The 13934-nt window shown below is 50.0% G+C and overlaps 1 protein-coding gene across 2 annotated transcripts in view; it reads right to left on the reverse strand.

Moving 5' to 3' along the window:
- The window catches only part of LOC139767393 (lachesin-like), a 363934-nt gene that overhangs the window by 155023 nt on the left and 194977 nt on the right, over nucleotides 1-13934 (reverse strand). The window lies entirely within an intron of this gene.

A 13934-nucleotide genomic window follows, 5' to 3' on the forward strand; every position in this document is an offset into this window, starting at 1 on the left:
CTGGCTTACTGTTCCTTACTGACCTGGCTTACTGTTCCTTGTTGACCTGGCTTACTGTTCCTTACTGACCTGGCTTACTGTTCCTTACTGACCTGGTTTACTGTTCCTTGTTGACCTGCCTTATTGTTCCTTGCTGACCTGGCTTACTGTTCCTTGTTGACCTGGTTTACTGTTCCTTACTGACCTGGCTTACTGTTCCTTACTGACCTGGCTTACTGTTCCTTGTTGACCTGGCTTACTGTTCCTTACTGACCTGGCTTACTGTTCCTTGTTGACCTGGCTTACTGTTCCTTACTGACCTGGCTTACTGTTCCTTACTGACCTGGTTTACTGTTCCTTGTTGACCTGCCTTACTGTTCCTTGCTGACCTGGCTTACTGTTCCTTGTTGACCTGGTCTACTGTTCCTTACTGACCTGGCTTACTGTTCCTTACTGACCTGGCTTACTGTTCCTTACTGACCTGGCTTACTGTTCCTTGCTGACCTGGCTTACTGTTCCTTACTGACCTGGCTTACTGTTCCTTACTGACCTGGCTTACTGTTCCTTACTGACCTGGCTTACTGTTCCTTACTGACCTGGTTTACCGTTCCTTGTTGACCTGGCTTACTGTTCCTTACTAACCTGGCTTACTGTTCCTTGTTGACCTGGCTTACTGTTCCTTGTTGACCTGGCTTACTGTTCCTTACTGACCTGGCTTACTGTTCCTTGTTGACCTGGCTTACTGTTCCTTGTTGACCTGGCTTACTGTTCCTTGTTGACCTGGCTTACTGTTCCTTACTGACCTGGCTTACTGTTCCTTACTGACCTGGCTTACTGTTCCTTACTGACCTGGCTTACTGTTCCTTGTTGACCTGGCTTACTGTTCCTTGTTGACCTGGCTTACTGTTCCTTGTTGACCTGGCTTACTGTTCCTTACTGACCTGGCTTACTGTTCCTTACTGACCTGGCTTACTGTTCCTTGTTGACCTGGCTTACTGTTCCTTGTTGACCTGGCTTACTGTTCCTTACTGACCTGGCTTACTGTTCCTTACTGACCTGGCTTACTGTTCCTTGTTGACCTGGCTTACTGTTCCTTGTTGACCTGGCTTACTGTTCCTTACTGACCTGGCTTACTGTTCCTTACTGACCTGGCTTACTGTTCCTTGTTGACCTGGCTTACTGTTCCTTATTGACCTGGCTTACTGTTCCTTACTAACCTGGCTTACTGTTCCTTGTTGACCTGGCTTACTGTTCCTTGTTGACCTGGCTTACTGTTCCTTACTAACCTGGCTTACTGTTCCTTGTTGACCTGGCTTACTGTTCCTTACTGACCTGGCTTACTGTTCCTTGTTGACCTGGCTTACTGTTCCTTGTTGACCTGGCTTACTGTTCCTTACTAACCTGGCTTACTGTTCCTTGTTGACCTGGCTTACTGTTCCTTGTTGACCTGGCTTACTGTTCCTTACTAACCTGGCTTACTGTTCCTTGTTGACCTGGCTTACTGTTCCTTATTGACCTGGCTTACTGTTCCTTGTTGACCTGGCTTACTGTTCCTTATTGACCTGGCTTACTGTTCCTTGTTGACCTGGCTTACTGTTCCTTGTTGACCTGGCTTACTGTTCCTTGTTGACCTGGCTTACTGTTCCTTATTGACCTGGCTTACTGTTCCTTACTGACCTGGCTTACTGTTCCTTGTTGACCTGGCTTACTGTTCCTTACTAACCTGGCTTACTGTTCCTTGTTGACCTGGCTTACTGTTCCTTGTTGACCTGGCTTACTGTTCCTTGTTGACCTGGCTTACTGTTCCTTACTGACCTGGCTTACTGTTCCTTGTTGACCTGGCTTACTGTTCCTTACTGACCTGGCTTACTGTTCCTTACTGACCTGGCTTACTGTTCCTTGTTGACCTGGCTTACTGTTCCTTACTGACCTGGCTTACTGTTCCTTGTTGACCTGGCTTACTGTTCCTTGTTGACCTGGCTTACTGTTCCTTACTGACCTGGCTTACTGTTCCTTGTTGACCTGGCTTACTGTTCCTTACTGACCTGGCTTACTGTTCCTTACTGACCTGGCTTACTGTTCCTTGTTGACCTGGCTTACTGTTCCTTGTTGACCTGGCTTACTGTTCCTTACTGACCTGGCTTACTGTTCCTTGTTGACCTGGCTTACTGTTCCTTGTTGACCTGGCTTACTGTTCCTTACTGACCTGGCTTACTGTTCCTTGTTGACCTGGCTTACTGTTCCTTGTTGACCTGGCTTACTGTTCCTTATTGACCTGGCTTACTGTTCCTTATCACACATGTAAGATGTACTATGGCAATATGTTCTCTGTACATTAAGGACATAAGGTTCATTATTCATGTCAGTAATGGATTTTGAACGCATCATTGTCTTGCCCACTCATCAAGCATAAGGGTCATTATTTACCTAAGAATCATTTTCTTAACACATTTCATGGCAGTATCATCCTTACTGAGTCTAGATTCCATCATCACTTAGAATGAATACGTCCTTCCAGATTGTATTCCAATATCATCCTTATATATTCATTATTGAAGATCTATAATCACTACTGACACATTACCAGCTGTCATCAGGCACATCACGCCAGAACCGACCTTATACAATCAAACATAAGTACGATAACAATATATATTCGCAAAAATCACAATCGTAAAACACGTGTCGGTAAAATGGACTTTATGCCCGGTCAACATAAGTGTCATATCATGGTAGGGCGGGCCAGAGAGTATAGGTGCCTCATGACCCCAGCCGCTACACTGTTCCTGTAATTCCATGAATAAATTTGAATATTCAAATTTCTTTTTCTTTGCTGCCGAACAAAAAGCTTGGACCAAAGCTGCCGACTCTACGTGATGGACCATCGCTTCACGGTGGACCAAAGCTGCCCACTCTACGTGATGGACCATCGCTTCACGGTGGACCAAAGCTGCCCACTCTACGTGATGGACCATTGCTTCACGGTGGACCAAAGCTGCCGACTCTACGTGATGGACCATTGCTTCACGGTGGACCAAAGCTGCCGACTCTACGTGATGGACCATTGCTTCACGGTGGACCAAAGCTGCCCACTCTACGTGATGGACCATTGCTTCACGGTGGACCAAAGCTGCCCACTCTACGTGATGGACCATCGCTTCACGGTGGACCAAAGCTGCCCACTCTACGTGATGGACCATTGCTTCACGGTGGACCAAAGCTGCCCACTCTACGTGATGGACCATTGCTTCACGGTGGACCAAAGCTGCCCACTCTACGTGATGGACCATCGCTTCACGGTGGACCAAAGCTGCCCACTCTACGTGATGGACCATTGCTTCACGGTGGACCAAAGCTGCCCACTCTACGTGATGGACCATTGCTTCACGGTGGACCAAAGCTGCCCACTCTACGTGATGGACCATCGCTTCACGGTGGACCAAAGCTGCCCACTCTACGTGATGGACCATCGCTTCACGGTGGACCAAAGCTGCCCACTCTACGTGATGGACCATTGCTTCACGGTGGACCAAAGCTGCCCACTCTACGTGATGGACCATCGCTTCACGGTGGACCAAAGCTGCCCACTCTACGTGATGGACCATCGCTTCACGGTGGACCAAAGCTGCCCACTCTACGTGATGGACCATCGCTTCACGGTGGACCAAAGCTGCCCACTCTACGTGATAGACCATTGCTTCACGGTGGACCAAAGCTGCCCACTCTACGTGATGGACCATCGCTTCACGGTGGACCAAAGCTGCCCACTCTACGTGATGGACCATTGCTTAACGGTGGACCAAAGCTGCCGACTCTACGTGATGGACCATTGCTTCACGGTGGACCAAAGCTGCCGACTCTACGTGATGGACCATCGCTTCACGGTGGACCAAAGCTGCCGACTCTACGTGATGGACCATTGCTTCACGGTGGACCAAAGCTGCCCACTCTACGTGATGGACCATTGCTTCACGGTGGACCAAAGCTGCCGACTCTACGTGATGGACCATTGCTTCACGGTGGACCAAAGCTGCCCACTCTACGTGATGGACCATTGCTTCACGGTGGACCAAAGCTGCCCACTCTACGTGATGGACCATCGCTTCACGGTGGACCAAAGCTGCCCACTCTACGTGATGGACCATTGCTTCACGGTGGACCAAAGCTGCCCACTCTACGTGATGGACCATTGCTTCACGGTGGACCAAAGCTGCCCACTCTACGTGATGGACCATCGCTTCACGGTGGACCAAAGCTGCCCACTCTACGTGATGGACCATTGCTTCACGGTGGACCAAAGCTGCCCACTCTACGTGATGGACCATTGCTTCACGGTGGACCAAAGCTGCCCACTCTACGTGATGGACCATCGCTTCACGGTGGACCAAAGCTGCCCACTCTACGTGATGGACCATCGCTTCACGGTGGACCAAAGCTGCCCACTCTACGTGATGGACCATTGCTTCACGGTGGACCAAAGCTGCCCACTCTACGTGATGGACCATCGCTTCACGGTGGACCAAAGCTGCCCACTCTACGTGATGGACCATCGCTTCACGGTGGACCAAAGCTGCCCACTCTACGTGATGGACCATCGCTTCACGGTGGACCAAAGCTGCCCACTCTACGTGATAGACCATTGCTTCACGGTGGACCAAAGCTGCCCACTCTACGTGATGGACCATCGCTTCACGGTGGACCAAAGCTGCCCACTCTACGTGATGGACCATTGCTTAACGGTGGACCAAAGCTGCCGACTCTACGTGATGGACCATTGCTTCACGGTGGACCAAAGCTGCCGACTCTACGTGATGGACCATCGCTTCACGGTGGACCAAAGCTGCCGACTCTACATGATGGACCATTGCTTCACGGTGGACCAAAGCTGCCCACTCTACGTGATGGACCATTGCTTCACGGTGGACCAAAGCTGCCCACTCTACGTGATGGACCATTGCTTCACGGTGGACCAAAGTCGCCCACTCTACGTGATGGACCATCGCTTCACGTTGGACCAAAGCTGCCCACTCTACGTGATGGACCATCGCTTCACGGTGGACCAAAGCTGCCCACTCTACGTGATGGACCATCGCTTCACGGTGGACCAAAGTTGCCCACTCTACGTGATGGACCATTGCTTCACCGTGGACCAAAGCTGCCCACTCTACGTGATGGACCATTGCTTAACGGTGGACCAAAGCTGCCCACTCTACGTGATGGACCATCGCTTCACGGTGGACCAAAGCTGCCCACTCTGCGTGATGGAGCATCGCTTCACGGTGGACCAAAGCTGCCCACTCTACGTGATGGACCATTGCTTCACGGTGGACCAAAGTCGCCCACTCTACGTGATGGACCATCGCTTCACGGTGGACCAAAGCTGCCCACTCTACGTGATGGACCATCGCTTCACGGTGGACCAAAGCTGCCCACTCTACGTGATGGACCATCGCTTCACGGTGGACCAAAGCTGCCCACTCTACGTGATGGACCATTGCTTCACGGTGGACCAAAGCTGCCCACTCTACGTGATGGACCATTGCTTAACGGTGGACCAAAGCTGCCCACTCTACGTGATGGACCATTGCTTCACGGTGGACCAAAGCTGCCCACTCTACGTGATGGACCATCGCTTCACGGTGGACCAAAGTTGCCCACTCTACGTGATGGACCATCGCTTCACGGTGGACCAAAGCTTCCGACTCTACGTGATGGACCATTGCTTCACGGTGGACCAAAGCTGCCCACTCTACGTGATGGACCATTGCTTCACGGTGGACCAAAGCTGCCCACTCTACGTGATGGACCATTGCTTAACGGTGGACCAAAGCTGCCCACTCTACGTGATGGACCATTGCTTCACGGTGGACCAAAGCTGCCCACTCTACGTGATGGACCATTGCTTCACGGTGGACCAAAGCTGCCCACTCTACGTGATGGACCATTGCTTCACGGTGGCCCAAAGCTGCCCACTCTACGTGATGGACCATTGCTTCACGGTGGACCAAACCTGCCCACTCTACGTGATGGACCATTGCTTCACGGTAGACCAAAGCTGCCCACTCTACGTGATGGACCATTGCTTCACGGTGGACCAAAGCTGCCCACTCTACGTGATGGACCATCGCTTCACGGTGGACCAAAGCTGCCGACTCTACGTGATGGACCATCGCTTCACGGTGGACCAAAGCTGCCCACTCTACGTGATGGACCATTGCTTCACGGTGGACCAAAGCTGCCCACTCTACGTGATGGACCATTGCTTCACGGTGGACCAAAGCTGCCCACTCTACGTGATGGACCATTGCTTCACGGTAGACCAAAGCTGCCCACTCTACGTGATGGACCATCGCTTCACGGTGGACCAAAGCTGCCGACTCTACGTGATGGACCATCGCTTCACGGTGGACCAAAGCTGCCCACTCTACGTGATGGACCATCGCTTCACGGTGGACCAAAGCTGCCGACTCTACGTGATGGACCATTGCTTAACGGTGGACCAAAGCTGCCCACTCTACGTGATGGACCATTGCTTCACGGTGGACCAAAGCTGCCCACTCTACGTGATGGACCATTGCTTCACGGTGGACCAAAGCTGCCCACTCTACGTGATGGACCATTGCTTCACGGTGGACCAAAGCTGCCGTCTCTATGTGATGGACCAATGTAGCATAACAGTGATCCTCACCTTTCATCAGGGACATATTGTAGTACAACAGCCATCCTCACTCTTCATAATGGACCAATGTAGCATAACAGCCATCCTCACACTTCATAATGGACCAATGTAGCATAACAGCCATCCTCACACTTCATGATGGACCAATGAAGCATAACAGCCATCCTCACCCTTCATAATGGACCACTGTAGCATAACAGCGATCTTCACCCATCATGATGGACCACTTAGCATAACAGTCATCCTCACCCTTCATGATGGACCACTGTAGCATAACATCCATCCTCACCCTTCATGATGGACCACTGTAGCATAACAGTCATCTTCACACTTCATGATGGACCAATGTAGCATAACAGCCATCCTCACCCTTCATGATGGACCAATGTAGCATAACAGCCATCCTCACACTTCATGATGGACCAATGTAGCATAACAGCCATCCTCACACTTCATGATGGACCAATGTAGCATAACAGTCATCCTCAACCTTCATGATGGACCACTGTAGCATAACTGTCATCTTCACCCTTCATGATGGACCAATGTAGCATAACAGCCATCCTCACACTTCATGATGGACCAATGTAGCATAACAGCCATCCTCACACTTCATGATGGACCAATGTAGCATAACAGCCATCCTCACCCTTCATGATGGACCACTGTAGCATAACAGCCATCCTCACCCTTCATGATGGACCACTGTAGCATAACAGTCATCCTCACCCTTCATGATGGACCACTGTAGCATAACAGTCATCTTCACACTTCATGATGGACCAATGTAGCATAACAGCCATCCTCACCCTTCATGATGGACCAATGTAGCATAACAGCCATCCTCACACTTCATGATGGACCAATGTAGCATAACAGCCATCCTCACCCTTCATGATAGACCAATGTAGCATAACAGCCATCCTCACACTTCATGATGGACCAATGTAGCATAACAGCCATCCGCACACTTCATGATGGACCAATGTAGCATAACAGTCGTCTTCACCCTTCATGATGGACCACTGTAGCATAACAGCCATCCTCACACTTCATGATGGACCAATGTAGCATAACAGCCATCCTCACACTTCATGATGGACCAATGTAGCATAACAGCCATCCTCACCCTTCATGATGGACCACTGTAGCATAACAGCCATCCTCACCCTTCATGATGGACCACTGTAGCATAACAGTCATCCTCACCCTTCATGATGGACCACTGTAGCATAACAGTCATCTTCACACTTCATGATGGACCAATGTAGCATAACAGCCATCCTCACCCTTCATGATGGACCACTGTAGGATAACAGCCATCCTCACCCATCATGATGGACCACTGTAGCATAACAGTCATCTTCACACTTCATGATGGACCAATGAAGCATAACAGCCATCCTCACACTTCATAATGGACCACTGTAGCATAACAGTCATCTTCACACTTCATGATGGACCACTGTAGCATAACAGTCATCTTCACTCTTCATGATGGACCAATGTAGCATAACAGCCATCCTCACCCTTCATGATGGACCAATGTAGCATGACAGTAATCTTCACACTTCATGATGGACCAATGTAGCATAACAGCCATCCTCACCCTTCATGATGGACCACTGTAGCATAACAGCCATCCTCACCCTTCATGATGGACCACTGTAGCATAACAGCCATCCTCACCCTTCATGATGGACCACTGTAGCATAACAGTAATCTTCACACTTCATGATGGACCAATGCAGCATAACAGCCATCCTCACACTCCATGATGGACCAATGTAGTATAACAGTGATCCTCACCCTTCATCATGGACCAATGTAGCATAACAGTGATCCTCACACTTCATCATGGACCATTGTAGTATAACAGTGATCCTCACACTTCATGATGGACCACTGTAGCATAACAGTGATCCTCACCCTTCATCATGGACCAATGTAGCATAACAGTGATCCTCACACTTCATCATGGACCACTGTAGCATAACAGCCATCCTCACCCTTCATGATGGACCACTGTAGCATAACAGTCATCTTCACACTTCATGATGGACCAATGTAGTATAACAGTCATCTTCACACTTCATAATGGACCAATGTAGCATAACAGCCATCCTCACCCTTCATAATGGACCACTGTAGCATAACAGCCATCCTCACCCTTCATGATGGACCAATGCAGTATAACAGTGATCCTCATCCTTCATCATGGACCAATGTAGCATAACAGTGATCCTCACGCTTCATCATGGACCATTGTAGTATAACAGTCATCTTCACACTTCATGATGGACCAATGTAGCATAACAGCCATCCTCACACTCCATGATGGGCCAATGTAGCATAACAGCCATCCTCACACTCCATGATGGACCAATGTAGCATAACAGTGATCCTCATCCTTCATCATGGACCAATGTAGCATAACAGTGATCCTCATCCTTCATCATGGACCAATGTAGCATAACAGTGATCCTCACACTTCATCATGGACCATTGTAGTATAACAGTGATCCTCACACTTCATCATGGACCAATATTCGACGCACTATTCTCACACAAAAAAAGTATTCATTGAAAGGATCAAAGGAAGTGATGGGGTTAACAATATCCTGGAGAATATACGATGGCTGGGTGTATTGTGTATGTCTGTAGTGCCAGGTGTGGCCAGCCACAGTACACTGATGATGGCTGGGTGTATTGTGTATGTCTGTAGTGCCAGGTGTGGCCAGCCACAGTACACTGATGATGGCTGGGTGTATTGTGTATGTCTGTAGTGCCAGGTGTGGCCAGCCACAGTACACTGATGATGGCTGGGTGTATTGTGTATGTCTGTAGTGCCAGGTGTGGCCAGCCACAGTACACTGATGATGGCTGGGTGTATTGTGTATGTCTGTAGTGCCAGGCGTGGCCAGCCACAGTACACTGATGATGGCTGGGTGTATTGTGTATGTCTGTAGTGCCAGGTGTGGCCAGCCACAGTACACTGATGATGGCTGGGTGTATTGTGTATGTCTGTAGTGTCAGGTGTGGCCAGCCACAGTACACTGATGATGGCTGGGTGTATTGTGTATGTCTGTAGTGTCAGGTGTGGCCAGCCACAGTACACTGATGATGGCTGGGTGTATTGTGTATGTCTGTAGTGCCAGGTGTGGCCAGCCACAGTACACTGATGATGGCTGGGTGTAATGTGTATGTCTGTAGTGTCAGGTGTGGCCAGCCACAGTATACTGATGATGGCTGGGTGTATTGTGTATGTCTGTAGTGCCAGGTGTGGCCAGCCACAGTACACTGATGATGGCTGGGTGTATTGTGTATGTCTGTCGTGCCAGGTGTGGCCAGCCACAGTACACTGATGATGGCTGGGTGTATTGTGTATGTCTGTAGTGCCAGGTGTGGCCAGCCACAGTACACTGATGATGGTTGGGTGTATTGTGTATGTCTGTAGTGCAGGTGTGGCCAGCCACAGTACACTGATGATGGCTGGGTGTATTGTGTATGTCTGTAGTGCCAGGTGTGGCCAGCCACAGTACACTGATGATGGCTGGGTGTATTGTGTATGTCTGTAGTGTCAGGTGTGGCCAGCCACAGTACACTGATGATGGCTGGGTGTATTGTGTATGTCTGTAGTGTCAGGTGTGGCCAGCCACAGTACACTGATGATGGCTGGGTGTATTGTGTATGTCTGTAGTGCAGGTGTGGCCAGCCACAGTACACTGATGATGGCTGGGTGTATTGTGTATGTCTGTAGTGACAGGTGTGACCAGCCACAGTACACTGATGATGGCTGGGTGTATTGTGTATGTCTGTAGTGTCAGGTGTGGCCAGCCACAGTACACTGATGATTGCTGGGTGTATTGTGTATGTCTGTAGTGTCAGATGTGGCCAGCCACAGTACACTGATGATGGCTGGGTGTACTGTGTATGTCTGTAGTGCCAGGTGTGGCCAGCCACAGTACACTGATGATGGCTGGGTGTATTGTGTATGTCTGTAGTGCCAGGTGTGGCCAGCCACAGTACACTGATGATGGCTGGGTGTATTGTGTATGTCTGTAGTGCCAGGTGTGGCCAGCCACAGTACACTGATGATGGCTGGGTGTATTGTGTATGTCTGTAGTGTCAGGTGTGGCTAGCCACAGTACACTGATGATGGCTGGGTGTATTGTGTATGTCTGTAGTGCCAGGTGTGGCCAGCCACAGTACACTGATGATGGCTGGGTGTATTGTGTATGTCTGTGGTGCCAGGTGTGGCCAGCCACAGTACACTGATGATGGCTGGGTGTATTGTGTATGTCTGTAGTGCCAGGTGTGGCCAGCCACAGTACACTGATGATGGCTGGGTGTATTGTGTATGTCTGTAGTGTCAGGTGTGGCCAGCCACAGTACACTGATGATGGCTGGGTGTATTGTGTATGTCTGTAGTGCCAGGTGTGGCCAGCCACAGTACACTGATGATGGCTGGGTGTATTGTGTATGTCTGTAGTGCCAGGTGTGGCCAGCCACAGTACACTGATGATGGCTGGGTGTATTGTGTATGTCTGTAGTGCCAGGTGTGGCCAGCCACAGTACACTGATGATGGCTGGGTGTATTGTGTATGTCTGTAGTGCCAGGTGTGGCCAGCCACAGTACACTGATGATGGCTGGGTGTATTGTGTATGTCTGTAGTGCCAGGTGTGGCCAGCCACAGTACACTGATGATGGCTGGGTGTATTGTGTATGTCTGTAGTGTCAGGTGTGGCCAGCCACAGTACACTGATGATGGCTGGGTGTATTGTGTATGTCTGTAGTGCCAGGTGTGGCCAGCCACAGTACACTGATGATGGCTGGGTGTATTGTGTATGTCTGTAGTGTCAGGTGTGGCCAGCCACAGTACACTGATGATGGCTGGGTGTATTGTGTATGTCTGTAGTGTCAGGTGTGGCCAGCCACAGTACACTGATGATGGCTGGGTGTATTGTGTATGTCAGGGCAACCTTCTCCAGCTGTGCTTTCCCAGGGGTCACTGTTGGTGTCTGCTCTGTTCTTCATCTGGTGTGATCTTCAGAAAGGGTTGGGGTAGGAGGGGGGGTGTCAGCAAGGGTGAGAGGAGGAGGCGGGCGTCAGCAGGGTCAGGGAAGGATTGGGGTGGGGTGTCAGCAATGGTGAGAGGAGGAGGCGGGTGTCAGCAGGGTCAGGGAAAGATGGGGTGGGGTGTCAGCAATGGTGAGAGGAGGAGGCGGGTGTCAGCAGGGTCAGGGAAGGATGGGGTGGGGTGTCAGCAAGGGTGGGTGGGTGTCGTCAGCAAGGGGTGGGTGGGTCATCTGATCGCACAGTACATTAGGGAGGGAGCGGGTCGGTCCCCAGAGATGGGCCATTTCTGGTTACACTTAGTACACTCGACCTGACTGTCAGGCTGGCCAACCTTCAGACAGAGGTCGACCAGGCCTGGTTACGCCCTTATACCTCCAGGCTTATTGAAAAGAAAACAGAATACAATTGTCATAAATTTTCAATTTATTTCCACTGTATTAATATTTCCTTTATGAAGCTACAGTACAACTGCATTTCTCTAACTGTGTGGGTGGTGGTGATAGCTGTGGTGTTGTGTTGGTGGTTGTGGTGGTGATAGCTGTGGTGTTGTGTTGATGGTTGTGGTGGTGATAGCTGTGGTGTTGTGTTCATGGTTGTGGTGGTGATAGCTGTGGTGTTGTGTTGATGGTTGTGATGGTGATAGCTGTGGTGTTGTGTTGGTGGTTGTGGTGGTGATAGCTGTGGTGTTGTGTTGATGGTTGTGGTGGTGATAGCTGTGGTGTTGTGTTGGTGGTTGTGGTGGTGATAGCTGTGGTGTTGTGTTGATGGTTGTGATGGTGATAGCTGTGGTGTTGTGTTGGTGGTTGTGGTGGTGATAGCTGTGGTGTTGTGTTGGTGGTTGTGGTGGTGATAGCTGTGGTGTTGTGTTGGTGGTTGTGATGGTGATAGCTGTGGTGTTGTGTTGATGGTTGTGATGGTGATAGCTGTGGTGTTGTGTTGGTGGTTGTGGTGGTGATAGCTGTGGTGTTGTGTTGGTGGTTGTGGTGGTGATAGCTGTGGTGTTGTGTTGGTGGTTGTGGTGGTGATAGCTGTGGTGTTGTGTTGATGGTTGTGATGGTGATAGCTGTGGTGTTGTGTTGGTGGTTGTGGTGGTGATAGCTGTGGTGTTGTGTTGATGGTTGTGATGGTGATAGCTGTGGTGTTGTGTTGGTGGTTGTGGTGGTGATAGCTGTGGTGTTGTGTTGATGGTTGTGATGGTGATAGCTGTGGTGTTGTGTTGGTGGTTGTGGTGGTGATAGCTGTGGTGTTGTGTTGGTGGTTGTGATGGTGATAGCTGTGGTGTTGTGTTGGTGGTTGTGATGGTGATAGCTGTTGTGTTGTGTTGGTGGTTGTGGTGGTGATAGCTGTGGTGTTGTGTTGATGGTTGTGATGGTGATAGCTGTGGTGTTGTGTTGGTGGTTGTGGTGGTGATAGCTGTGGTGTTGTGTTGGTGGTTGTGGTGGTGATAGCTGTGGTGTTGTGTTGGTGGTTGTGATGGTGATAGCTGTGGTGTTGTGTTGATGGTTGTGATGGTGATAGATGTGGTGTTGTGTTGATGGTTGTGATGGTGATAGCTGTGGTGTTGTGTTGATGGTTGTGATGGTGATAGCTGTGGTGTTGTGTTGGTGGTTGTGATGGTGATAGCTGTGGTGTTGTGTTGGTGGTTGTGATGGTGATAGCTGTGGTGTTGTGTTGGTGGTTGTGATGGTGATAGCTGTGGTGTTGTGTTGGTGGTTGTGGTGGTGATAGCTGTGGTGTTGTGTTGGTGGTTGTGGTGGTGATACCTGTGGTGTTGTGTTGATGGTTGTGATGGTGATAGCTGTGGTGTTGTGTTGGTGGTTGTGATGGTGATAGCTGTGGTGTTGTCTTGATGATTGTGATGGTGATAGCTGTGGTGTTGTGTTGATGGTTGTGGTGGTGATAGCTGTGGTGTTGTGTTGATGGTTGTGGTGGTGATAGCTGTGGTGTTGTGTTGGTGGTTGATGGTGATAGCTGTGGTGTTGTGTTGGTGGTTGTGATGGTGATAGCTGTGGTGTTGTGTTGGTGGTTGTGGTGGTGATAGCTGTGGTGTTGTGTTGATGGTTGTGGTGGTGATAGCTGTGGTGTTGTGTTGGTGGTTGTGATGGTGATAGCTGTGGTGTTGTGTTGGTGGTTGTGATGGTGATAGCTGTGGTGTTGTGTTGGTGGTTGTGGTGGTGATAGCTGTGGTGTTGTGTT

Source organism: Panulirus ornatus, chromosome 61 (genome assembly GCF_036320965.1).
Source record: "Panulirus ornatus isolate Po-2019 chromosome 61, ASM3632096v1, whole genome shotgun sequence".
NCBI lineage: Eukaryota > Metazoa > Arthropoda > Malacostraca > Decapoda > Palinuridae > Panulirus > Panulirus ornatus.